Source organism: Mauremys reevesii, linkage group 5 (assembly GCF_016161935.1).
Source record: "Mauremys reevesii isolate NIE-2019 linkage group 5, ASM1616193v1, whole genome shotgun sequence".
Lineage (NCBI taxonomy): Eukaryota > Metazoa > Chordata > Testudines > Geoemydidae > Mauremys > Mauremys reevesii.
The window spans coordinates 61,272,894-61,286,391 of record NC_052627.1 but is presented as its reverse complement, the minus strand read 5'-3'; the positions used below and the strand labels follow the sequence as shown (position 1 = coordinate 61,286,391).

Here is a 13,498-nt window from a genome sequence, read left to right as displayed (position 1 = left end):
CTGCTCGTACAAACACAGTTAGGATTACCACAGTGATTTTACAGAATGGTTTATTTAAAAAGGCCATTTGTTAAACTAAAGTTTGATGCAATCTCTCCTGTTATTTTTCTCCACAGTCTCTTGTTTCCCACTGGTTATTTTTTTCATAAAAGTTGAGCAATAATTTTCAGAATTGTTTTTAAAACAACATTCTAATGAAACCTCCTGGTTAATATATACTACCTTGGAAAGTAACTGTCAATCCTGTAGGATGACTCTATTACCACCTGTTTTGTTTCGCCTTGTTTCCAACTAATCTAGAGCTCCCTAACTGCATAGTGAAGCCTTACCATTTCTCTTTTGAGATAATGCAGATGCGTTGAATTAATAGCAATTTCCAACCTTACATGTTATAAGTTGCTTGGGAAGAAAAGTGTTTCAAATGACTGGGAAAGGAAATTTGCTCAGAAAAATAGTTGGCACATTTAATTTATTTGACCCAACTTTATGACTTCATTCCTCCTGTACATCAGTTTCACCAACTCCTTTTTCTTCTTTACTAATTTTAATATTATCTTCATTAATGCATGTTTTCATTAATAACTTCTAAGGGTCCGATCCTGCATATAAAATCATGAGTGCTGTTGAGAAAGTGGATAAGGAAAAGTTATTTACTTATTCCCATAATACAAGAACTAGGGGTCACCAAATGAAATTAATAGGCAGTGGGTTTAAAACAAATAAAAGGAAGTTCTTCTTCACGCAGCACAGAGTCAACTTGTGGAACTCCTTACCTGAGGAGGTTGTGAAGGCTAGGACTATAGCAGTGTTTAAAGGAGAACTGGATAAATTCATGGTGGTTAAGTCCATAAATGGCTATCAGCCAGGACTGGTAAAGAATGGTGTCCCTAGCCTCTGTTAGTCAGAGGATGGAGATGGATGGCAGGAGAGAGATCACTTGATCATTGCCTGTTAGGTTCACTCCCTCTGGGGCACCTGGCATTGGCCACTGTCGGTAGACAGATACTGGGCTGGATGGACCTTTGGTCCGACCCGGTATGGCCGTTCTTATGTTCTTACACTGCCACTCATATTCATGTGCATAGGAATATGCAGGATTGGACCCTGAATTTGTTAGAGTGGGATTTTCCAGAGTGCACTCTGAAGTCACTTAGTTTGTGTGTTTGTTTTTTAACTATCACCCTAGATATAGTCAACCTACTACTTTTTAAATTTGATTTCTTAAAAGCAACAGTATTTATCACTATACACACAGTGTATCAGTATCTTAGTGCATCATTTCTGCATAGTACACAGCCCAAAAACAGAGTTTCTAGAAGTTTGAGGAAACATATATTACTCTGAGTCTTCCATCTCTAAATCTGGAAATCAGTTTCAAGTAAATCTGCTTAATTTATACTGTAACCTGCAGAGCTTTATATGTATATACTGAGTCTGGCAAATGTGTCAATGCCGCTGTATATAATTATCACATATTTTGCAATGTAGTGCTTGAAGCTGACATTAAAAATACAACAAATTCAGTATATTCATATTATTAGTTTTACTAAAGAGATATTTCAGTTCTATTTTCTTCCTTCCTCCCAGAGGAATGATGCTTTGAAGAAATTAATGTAAGGTTGTGACTTCCCCACTGTTGTGGTGAAATAAAATTACCATTGTGAAATGTAATCTCACCTGTTTCTACAGATTTTTTGTGTGTAAAATAAGATATTAGAGAATCAGTTTTAAACAAATATCTGTAAAAGGCAAGGCTCTTATTCTCTGATGTCCTGATCATTTCCAGGCCCAGATGTTTAAAGGAACATAGCTTTCAGCTTTGTAATGCTTAAGTGATTTAGATGGCTAAATCCCATTTTTAAATGTGAATTTGGCATTTAGAAACCTGAGTTTCTTTCAATGGGACTTGCCATTTAAATCAGTTAGGCCATGCAATTCTGAGTGGATTAAAGTATAACTACCTCCACCTGAGTGCCCTCAACTCTCACTGATTTCATTGAGGGTATTCACCACCATACAAAATCCAAGTGACAGCTATTAAGCTACTCTAATGCACAGCATATTCATGGAAGTGCTCTACTGAGTCAACAAAATACAGCCACCAATTCTATCAGACTGAAAGAATCCTAAAGTTAAAATCTTGGGGGGAAATATAGGCTTTGCAACATCTCTGTAGATCCAGGATCTGGCTGAACATGAAGCATAGCAAATTCCAAAGTCAAGGAGTCCACATGAAGAATACCCTGCCAGCAGTGCCCTCCTCATTTATAATAAGCAGTTCTGCTGATTGCAGCTGTGACAGTACAGCAAAGGAACAGAGACAATCACCTAGGTAAGCAGACTTCAAACCGCTTAGGGCTCTTTAATACCTAAATAGCAATAGCGTCAAAAGCTCTGTCATGTAGACAAGCCCCTTGTAATTTGTTAGCAGCCAATGCACATCCCTGACCAATAGTATAATGTGCTCCCAGTATCAGACTCCTCTTAGGACAAATCTGCAACTTTGCCTAGAGCCAGAAGTGATACCTTGCTGCACTGCCCCAGGAGCTGGTCAGGGAACAAAATGTGACTCAGTTAGAACTCTTGTCTTAGTTTCTCACATGAACCCAGAAAGAAGAAGATTGCTACTAACCCATACCAGTAACAGATTATTTACCCCCTATGCTGGGTCAGCTGCTTTAACCAATGCATTGGCTGTTGCATCCCTTCCTACCCACACCCTTACCACCTGTGCAGGGGAAGAGTACCAGGACTGCCGCGCCTGCTCTCACCCATGCATTCTGACAGGTGATGCAGGACCAAAGACATCTTATGCCCATTAACTCTTCTGCATGGCCACATTGGACAAGTTACTTAAACAGACCACTGTATTCTTCACTAACTTCAGTTTTCTCTAGATGCAATCCTCCCATACTGGGTGCATCATAGCAATCTAATCCCTGGGTGATAAAGGCCTGGATAATTGTGGCAAGGCCTGCATTGAAAGGGAAAGGCCACAGCCTTGCCAATTATGGATATAAAAGTGCCCTCAGCCTCAGCTACTAGCTGAGCATCCAGGAGCAAGCCAGAATCTAAGATCCATTTTATAAAGGGTGGGCACATCCCCTCAGTCATCAGCACTGAAACAAGGCCTGCTCCATCCCCACTCTTTGATGCCCCAACAATCTCCTAGACTCTCCAGTAAATAGCAACTTCATGTGAATTTATTTATATTCCCATCACCAGTGTAGCCAAGTATACACACTGTTTTGTGCCCTTTCCCACAGCACTACACAGGAAGAGTCCTTTCCTTGAAATCACAACACATACTGAGCTCAATTGGTCCAGATCCTTCCCTCTTTTCCTGTGTCTTCTTTTATATCCCTCCATTGATGGCTAGTTGATTCAACAGCTCTAATCAGCCTGATCAGCTAAATAGCTGTATATCCCCAAACAGTCTTCTCTACAGAACTGATTGGTAACTGGCTTGCTTGTAAACTTCCAGCACTCTGTCACAGGCACCAATAATGTCTGCTGACTTTTGGGACTGTTTTTCCTAACCCAATAATGTTATCTCAGTTTTTTTCTGGGTTGAGTTAGGCTCTCATTCAAATTCCATGTTTGTATAGATAGTAGGGATAGGAAACCTGGCCCCATTGAAGTCAATGGGAGCTTTGTCAATGGGAACAATATCAGACTCTAGAACTAGGGTTAGACAATCTAGATTCATGTGACATAGAATAACTTTAGGTTTTTAAAGAATTCAAGAATTTGCACCAACGCTTTATTTGAAGAGTCCAGTAATACTGAATTAACTTATTTACCTAATGTCATTGATTTTAATCAACTGAATTGGCATTGATGTAGGTGCCACACGCATTTCCAAAAACAATCCATTCTATTTGTCCTTAGTTGGTGAATTCTTAGCATAAACTGCTACCAATGTCTAATCAGACTTAGCAACTGCTAAACATGCTCCAGAATTCTATCAGTACATGTGAGAAATATGGGTTCTGAAAATGAAATCATTGCACTGAACAATACCCCCAACCCCTGACACCAGCAAATACAAAGTGTTATCTTTAGCCAAAGTACTGTCACTCACTCTTCATATATCATTGTTAATATTAACTATATAAATCATGATTTCATCTAGTCTATGACATCCCCCAAAAGACCAGGATCTTGAAGGCTGATGATCTTTGTGTCAGTGTGGTGGGGAGCATACAGCAGACTCTCACAGGGTGGCTGGCTCCTGTGATTAAAGCAGTGCCCCTGTGCCAGAGCAGGTGCTCTTAGTTGAGCTAGTTAAGAGGGTGGGATTGCACCTGGGCTATAGAGGGTCTGAGTAAATTTCAGTGAGAGCAAAACTGAAAGGGAACAGAATTGGTATAAGGTGAGTTAGAAAGTGTCAGGAACAGCAGAACTACAGAGTGAAGCAGTAGGGAGAGAAGAGTCTCCTGCAGTGGCCCTCGAGAAAGAGAGCTGGGGCTGGGTATGAAAATAGAGCTGCAAGTTTTGTTTTCTCTGTAGGAGGAAGGCGGGTAGGCCCTGCATTTTCTCTAAGTGCTCCGAGACCAGCAAAGGATAATTCCTCTGGGAAAACAGACTGTGTGCCCAGCTAAAAGTTGAGTGGGACAGTTTTTGTGTTTGTTTTTTGGAATTGTGATATAATAAAATCAGACCTCAAGGAGGGCTGCTATTGATGAGACAGACTCTGTAGAGTTAAGGGGCCCAGCAGAGGGAAAAGAGAGGCAGGGAGCTGCAGAGTGACCTCTGGCCAGTAGGAGGAGCTCAGGTAATGGTTGGCATTTTACAGGGACTTTAAAGCTGCCCTGATAAGGCAGTTGAGGAATTCCCCCAGCACATGTGAAACACAGGAACTAGGAATTTGAGTCTGAGCCACTGGATGCTGAGAAACATGCTGGTTTGAGTAGCATGATAACTGGTTCTAGGTCACTCCCTTCCCTCCTGCTATTCCTCTCTCTCCCTCTTCCCTCCTCTGCACCCTCCCCTCTGTAAGAGGCATTTTGTGGGGTGGGAAGTAAAACAAAAGCATGGGTATCAAACTATTAAAGACAGCAAGGTCATAAGGGTCCAGTGGTTCAAAATTAAAATCCCAACATAAAGACGGCCATTCTGGGTCAGACCAATGGTCCATCTAGCCCAGTATCCTGTCTTCCAGCAGTGGCCAATGCCAAGTGCTTTAAAGAGAATGAACAGAACAGGTAATCATCAAGTGATCCATCCTGTGTTACCCATTTCCAGCTTCTGGTAAACAGAGGTAACCTAACAATCTTGGCAACCCAACAAGTGTGCTATGTTCTCACTCTCCTTTTGATTTGGAGAATAACAGATACAGAAGATTCCTCAGAAATAAAAGAGCAAAGGAAAAAGGACAAACAATGTATATAATATTGTACACATTCTTATCTTCCTGTAATGGATACTGCAAGTCTTCAGGAATCATGAGTAAGAAGAGAGGAATTAAGGCTTTTACATCCTCAATGCAGGACCTTCTTGCCAGTAGAGAGCTGCTTGGTGAGGGCAAAAAAGCAGATCGAGTGAATATAGCACTGGTTTTATTGGGTCACTTGTATTATACAGGGGGTTTCTGTTTTATGTAATATACAGTTTGCTGGCAAAACCTAAACAAGAGTTTTGTTTCTTATATCCTTCTGAGATACATTGAAACAAAATCTACAGTTTACCCCCCCCACACACACACTCTTAGATCTTACTCAAGCAAATTTTTCTTCTGTTTAAAATAGAACAGATTGCATGTTCTCATAATAGCAATGTTATGCCATCAATATTCTAACAGCTCCCCCATTGACTGCAATAGGGTGTCTGCTAAAAAATTGATGGCACAATAATGGCCCACTGTAGGTATGTTTATAATTAAACTATTTCTTCCTTGTGTTCAGCTAAATCTTTGTTCAGCTCCTAAACATGAGAGCCAAAAATACTGTAGTTCAACTAATCTATGGTCAGCAGAATGCACTGTTTATTGTGGTAAGGTTTCAGTCTGAAAAAATCTAGTGTACCTGTTCAGACACTAGACCAAACACTGGATTAACAGTCAAAAGATCTGTAGATCAGTAATTCAGAAGATGCTGTAAAAATCATTTCCCATGGTTTAAATGAGAGAGCATCATAACACAAAGCAGTATATGTGCCACCGAACCCCTGTAAGAATAACAGCTGCATGATAAATAGGAAGTAGGGCCAGAGACTTCAGGACTACAAGGTTATGCTAAAAACAAACAAACATTTGTGAAATAATCATATCACCACCAGTTTGACCTTCAGACCTTTATCAAGGTTTACTGAGTAAAATAAAATAGTTTCTGAAATACAGGCCAAAGAACCTTAAAACCCACTGAATAGCTGACCATCTTTCTTAGAAAAATCCGTGTCATTTAAATTTAGTCATTTTTGAGTTGTGCATGACCAGAAAACAACCTTAACATTTGACAAGTGTAATTATTTTACCTTTCCATATTATAAAAATGAGTGAATGGATTAGGCCTTCCAAAAATAAAGTCACCATTGGGCTGAGAATGACCATGGAAATTTTCAGCAGAAAAGGAGGGTTTTTTTCCAGAGAGTCATGACCATTTGAAGTCAGGGGGATGATTATTTAAGTTATAACAATGTATGAGATAAAGTATTTAAAAAGCTAGTAGTGATTATTGTCTGTGTTAAGTGCTGTATGAGCATTAAGGACTAGATTGTGCAACTCATTCATGTTGGTGAGCATTCATTTACACAGGTGATCACATTGTGTTCAATGGAGCGGTTTGCATAAGGCTTACCATCATGAGTAATAGGTTCACAACACCACATTCCCATATTTTCTTAATTATGGAGTCTCTTAATTACTTATTCAAATCTTTTAATAGATGTTAATTGTTTATCCAAGGGCCTCTAAGCACATTTAAAAAATATATATAAAATAACAGGGAGCTAAATTTCTCACTTATACAGGTGTAATCCCATTGATTCAAATGTGAATACCAAAAATTAAGTATGTAAAACTTAAATATCAAAAATTAAGCATGCAAAATACAGTGAGCCATTTATTTGATAGCGTTTTGGAGGCAAAATGAGACTAAGATTATGAAAAGAATGAAGTTGTGAGGGGCTTTCTTGGGCTCTTGAGTTTTAATTTATTGACTGGCTGTAGTAAAGTGGTCATCATGGGGTTAACTGGGTTACCAGGGTATTATGGGATGGGACCATGCTCAGCCACCATATTAACTTCCCCTTTTGGTAGGGGAAGTTTTCTCCCCCATTCAGTGTTGCTATGCAGTTAAATAAAGCAGCAAGCTCCCAGCCTGCAGTACTGTGAGTAGAATTTGTTTTTGTCACACTGACTGGTCCCTTAACTTACCTCAGCCACTTTTATCTCCATTTGGTTATTTGATGCTGCTGGTTGGCAGATTTAATGTATTTGTATATTGGTATTTAATGCTGTTATCTAGCCATCTGAAGCCTTATATGGCCCCTCATTACCATAGTAGCCGAGCACCTCAGAATCTTTCAATGCATTTATTCTTAGAACATCCCTGTAAGGTAGTGAACTGCTGGGCAGTTATCAGTGTTATTGCTTGTGTCTGGGTGGAGGAGTTTGTTTGTATTGTTGTGAAATAGAAATAAAGACAAATGTCTCCGGCACGTGCTTTTTAGAAATGCATATTTGAGTCTGTTTCCAAACCTGTGTCATTTTATGTATACAATAACAATGTAACATTATCCCCTTTAAAATCCTCTGCTTTTGAATGGCTGAATTATTCCACACCTTCCTAACAGTTTGCTCAGCCAACAGAGAAAACAGGAATATCTAGCCCAGCAAATTGTAAGAAGAGCAAAACGCTAATACCTCTTCTTGCTGTCTTTATACTGGGAATTCTATGGGATGGTTGATTTTTGATTCTATGATGTGACTGAACACATCCTGCAGCTTTCTTGGGATTTAGGGTGCTGAACATCTCAACCTTACAAAATAAGAGTCTAACAAGAATAGAAAATGACAGATCATGAATGACAGTTATTGTAATATGAATGGAAAATGGTGCCATCATCTCTCATTACAGTGTTAAAGCTGGGTTGTTGTATTTCTTCTTTAAATGCAATACCAGGGCCCACATGCTATTCTGTTTCATGCTGCAATGCACACAAATCAATATTCAGTATATTTCACTTAGAAAATCTGTTGCAATGACAGTATTCAGCTTCTGTGGTGACCAGCCTCAGTGGGAGTAACCTTATGAACATCAATCGGTTTGGCAAGCAATTTGCAGAGGTCTTTACTCCCTAAATCAGAACTTACCTCTGTATGACAGCCAGGTTGCTAATTCATGAGGCATAATTCATGAGGCAATTGGAGCCAGCCAGTATATTCTCTCCTAAATTGTGAGCAGTAAAGTAAAAAATTATGCAAGCCTAGAGAGTTTTCCTGTGGTGTGTACAGTATTACAGGATCTATACAACAAAATCTAGTAGGGTGATTAACTGTTGTTGGTCCCAATTTGCAAACCAAACTAGACATCCAGTATTTTAAACACTTCTTTTTATTGTTTTTCACGTCAATGTTTAGTGTTCGATAATTATATGAGCAGTATGGGCCAGATAAGGAATTAACCCAGGACGGGTGAAGTAGGAGCCAAAATCCCATTGTTGGGCACAGTCCCTGCTCATGGTGCCCTAATGAGTATTAGTTACTCTGCCCCTTTCAGGCAAGGGAAGGATTATGCTTTCACCCTCCGTAACAGGGTGTCAGTGGGCCCCTCTATCTTCTGCCACTTCTGTGCCCACAAACCAGCCAGAGACCTCTGCTTTGGTGCAATCACCCAGGCCCTTTATGTACAGTACAAATTCCACCATCTTGTAGCTACAGACAGCATCAGGCTTGCAGCCAGCAGGGGAGAGCAGCCTATAACTCCTCTTTTCTTTTTCCCTCCGGGGGAGGGCCCCAGTCTACCTAACACAACAGGGTACTATCCTAACCCGCTTCCATTTAAAGCTACCTCACACTTCTAGGGGCACCTGGATACACTCCAGGGCCATCTGTGCACCTGGAATTATCCAGGGCAGTTTTATCAGCCCCCTCTGGACAAGTGAGCAGGCTGAAGCTCTATCCACCAGCCCCTATGAGGTCTCCTCCCTACACTCACTGGGATGGTGAACAGCCTCTTCCCCCTTGTCCGTCCCCCAGCATTAGTCTAGCCACAAAATTTAGCCCACCCATATTCCATATCTGGGCAGTCCCCCTTTTTATGTCCTGACCTCCCACACTGCCAGCAAACAATCATACTGGCTCTACTGGGAGTTCCTTGGGGGTTCTTCCTTCTTATCAGGAAGGGGTTCCCTCAGCTTCTTCCCCAACTCTGTCGTTATGGGGTTGGCCCTCCCTTCAGGGAATGGCTTCCTCTGTGTACTCCTCGGTCAACTCGATAGCTGCATAGACCATATTTGGCTGATGTCACCTGACCTAGACTTGGATATTCTCAGGGAGGTGCCTTAGCAGTTGTTTTAGGAGAAGGGTGTCCATTATCTCCTCCACCATTTGCGTCTCAGGCCTCAGCCAGTGGGTGGCCCCAGAGCCGGCTCCAGCTTTTTTGCCGCCCCAAGTGGTGAAGCAAAATTAAATAAATAACTAACTAAATAAAGCCACGATCGGCAGCACTTCGGCGGCAGCTCTACCGTGCCGCTTCATTCTTTGGTGGCAATTCAGCGGCAGGTCCTTCCCTCCAAGAGGGAGTGAGGGACCCACCACTGAATTGCTGCCGAAGACCCGGACATGCCGCCCCTTTCCACTGGCCGCCCCAAGCACCTGCTTCCTTTGCTGGTGCCTGGAGCCAGCCCTGGGTGGCTCAGTCCATCAGTCTCTGGGTGAATGCCCAGGGCCATATAGCCCCATCCATCGGGCCAACCAGAACTTTTGGCGGTATTTCTCTGCTGACAGGCCCACCCGGTCTAGGATGGCCCCGCCTCACCGTCTCATAGTTCCAGGCCTGTTCCTCACTCAAGGCAACGTAGGCCGCTTGAGCTTCTCCCACCAGGTAAGGAGCAAAACTTAGGACCCATGTTGCCCTATCCCATATGACACCCATGGCTACCCACTCAAACCTACCAAGGAAGGCATCTGGGTCATCTGTTGGGCCCATTTTACAGAGTGCCAAGTCAGGTGCCATCTGCTACTGTGGGACTCACCATTCATTGCAGGAGTTGCTGCTGCATGCTGGCCTGCTCTTTTATAAAGTCCTGAAGGTTTTTCTGCCTGCCAAGTTAGCAAGGCCTGTCTCTCAGCCTGGTGGTACTGCTGGAAGCCTGGCAGGGCCTTCTGCATCTGCTCCTGTTATTTGATGAGCCATTGCAAGGTCTCCTCCATCTCCAGGTTACCAACCACATCCATTGGTTCAGGATCCCAGACAAGCCCCAACATGTAACAGGGCACCAGTGGGCCCCTCTATCTTCTGCCACTTCTGCATCCACAAACCAGCCAGAGACCTCTGCTTTGGTGCAATCACCTGTGCCCTTTATTTACAGTACAAGTTCCCACAACCTTGTAGCTACAGACAGCATCAGGCTTACAGCCTCAGGGACTGCTACCTTCTGCAGCCAGCAAGGGAGAGCAGGCTCCAGCTCCCCCTGGCTTCCTTCCTGCCAGCCTTTATGTAGCCCCTGGCTATCGAGGCTGGCAGCCGTTCCCTATTTCCCACTTAGGGCTGGGCTTACTCAGCCAGTTCCAATTTCCCTTTCCTGATTGGAGCTGGCGTGACAGAAGTCTGGCTCAGAGTTTCCTAGCCAGCACCCTGTCACACCTTCATATCAATCAATGTAGCCAGCCAAGGAAATATCAGGGACATGCTACTCTCTCCAAGAGTAAAAGAGCTACTAGTTTGGCACTTGCATCTCAGAAGCTGAATGATGAAGGAATTCTAGACAGAACTTTTCCTGGGCCCCCATGCTGGATAGCAGCCCACCATACCTTTCAGCTTTTCGGTGGGCACCAAAGGAAGAATCTCAGCCTATACAAAGAAGAAATCTCCTGGAAAATTGCACGCCTCATTCCAAGCAAAAAATAATGTTCATGAAACATTAATGCTAAGAGACAGGGCATTCAGAATCAGGAAACAGAATTATTTGTGGCTGCAATCTAAACCTCGGTAATGCCCCCTTGTCCTTATGCCTTAAATTATTCTTCAGTCGTGTACCTTACCATTCAACATCATATGAAAGGCTTGATATTCAGTAAGCAGACAGGCATGCATAATTACAGTTCCCAATTCACATGTCTATATGTCTACATGTCATTGAAAGTGCAGGTTTTTTACATGTGTACATTTTTTAAAAAATGTAGAGACCCAAATGAAATTTTCCCTTTAATATTATTTTTAAAGTATACTAGATTATGTATTAAACTAGTAACATTTCTATCTTTAGTAGAGGCAGTAGGTGTGATCCTAGGAATTACTGCACAATAAACCCTACTAGAATATCAGGTAAATTATTTCAAATGATAATTAACATAGAATTGCAAAACACCTACATTAGAGAAACACAATACAATAAAGGCACATGAGCATGGCTTCAGTAAAGTAAAATCATACTTCTCTAATGTACTAGAACTCTATGACCACATCAGCAAAACAGTGAAAATCAGGTAGTATAATGGGCTAGATTCTGATTCATGTTATCTGGTAGGGCAAAGAAACTGTAAAGCTTCCCTAACTGGGCAACTGAAGCACAGGTGAATCACCTGTGTTCTGAACTCAGTGGGAAGTAAAATGTCAGGATGGCAAAAGAACACCATTTCTTCATGTAGAAAGACCATCAAAGATGTCAGGATTAATTTAAAATGGGCTATTAGAGAAACTCTGTGCAGGGAAAATTGATAGCCATGTAATACTACCATGTTCCAAAATAAAGTGTTGTTAAAGTGAGAAGCATTCTTTTTTAATGTTCACCAGATTTGGTAGCCTTTACTCATGTTGAATTTACTCACCAGTCTATTCCCATTGATTTCCATAGACTACTGCACAAATAGATTCTACTCAGTATGAATAAGAGATGCAGAATCTAGTTCTATGTGTATTTTTGGGCCTGGTGTGATAAAGAAGATAATCAATATGGCTGAGACTTGAAAGTGACCACATATAGTTAATTCACCATGTTTACTAATTCTGTGACTAACACAGAAATATTTTTTAAATGTTTCAGTTCAATAGATAAACTTTCTGGTAACACATTATAAAGGTAAAATAGTTAAATGTCCAAGAAATATAATAAACTTCTGTCTAGCTGGGAATAATTGTATATTTTGAGCATGTTGAATATAAGTGTCCGCTGAAGGAGGTGTTCTTTAATGTGTGGTGTGTGGTTATGGTTTTGAGTAAATTAAATCAAACACAATACTGAACAGACAAAGCAGTGGTACGTTTTGTTTGCAATACAAAGGTCCTTGGTACAAAACATTTATCCACAAACTGCATTGAAAGGGCTTTTTTGTTTTTTTGCTGTCAAAGGGCCAAATTCTGTCTTCAGATGCATGCATATGGCTACCACTGAAGTCAGTATATGTGAAGTCCTCAGGAGACTTGTGCACACGCTAGTGTTTGGTGTGAACTTTTTAATTCTTTCTGTTTTAACAAATTATTAACTTTGAGGAATCACATGAAATTGATAGAGCTACTCACGGGCTTAAAGTTAAGCATGTGCATAAGTGCTTCTCTAGATCAGGACCAGAGTTCCTAGCATGTTGCCAGATTGAATCCATACTGTATGTGCATCCCTTGAAGCATTAACTTGGCTGCTAGTCAGAAAGATGCCAGTATCAGAGTGGTTACAGTAGTTTGGAAAATATAGATTTGTGGTACGTCAGTGTTTTACAATATCAATTATAAAGTAAAATTAAAGAGGTCATAACGATTTATACTGATGTACAGGCAAAATTAATTGTTGCATTATAGTTTTATGCAACAGTGATCAAGTTGCAGGGTATTTCCTGGAAATTAATGACTGGCTCATGGCCCAAGCCTATTGAAAGCTTACAGTGAGAAATAAAAAAGTAAGGGTATAGATTTTTAATAAATAGTTATCTGAGTGCATACTCTACAGTGTTGCTAGAAAATTTAAGCTGTGTATATGAGACAGTCAGACTGTTGGTGTGAAGATTCACACCATGAGGTTTGGCTAGGGGAAAGGAAGATATGCCCACACTGGAAACAGAATACCTGCCTTGATGAACCAAAGTACTGCTCATCTTTAGCAACTGGCAAATTTCTAGATCATAGAAATTAGAGATTGTAAAAGCCTAAATGACCTGCCAGTGCAGGATTTAGGAAGTGATCCTAAACATACTAATTTCCAAGCCTCGTGCTTACTAGCATGAGTAGTTCCAGTATGGAGGTCCGGGGGATGCAGACCTTAACCCTGGCCTGTTTTTATTCCCAATTACATATCTAAATGAAATCATGTATTTGCATATGCAAAATTGCTCCTTCAATCCTTT

General features: G+C 41.2%; 1 protein-coding gene across 2 annotated transcripts in view; it reads right to left on the bottom strand.

The window, feature by feature from the left end:
• GUCY1A1 (guanylate cyclase 1 soluble subunit alpha 1) overlaps positions 1 to 13,498 on the bottom strand; it is a 139,374-nt gene that overhangs the window by 67,639 nt on the left and 58,237 nt on the right. The window contains exon 1 of one of the 2 annotated variants that reach the window (XM_039539152.1): positions 3,310 to 3,421. The exons of the other annotated variant lie outside the window; for it this stretch is intronic. The gene's annotated coding sequence lies outside the window, so the exon portion shown is untranslated. Of the gene's footprint in view, positions 1 to 3,309; positions 3,422 to 13,498 lie in introns of those variants that run through there. 2 annotated transcript variants of the gene reach the window in all.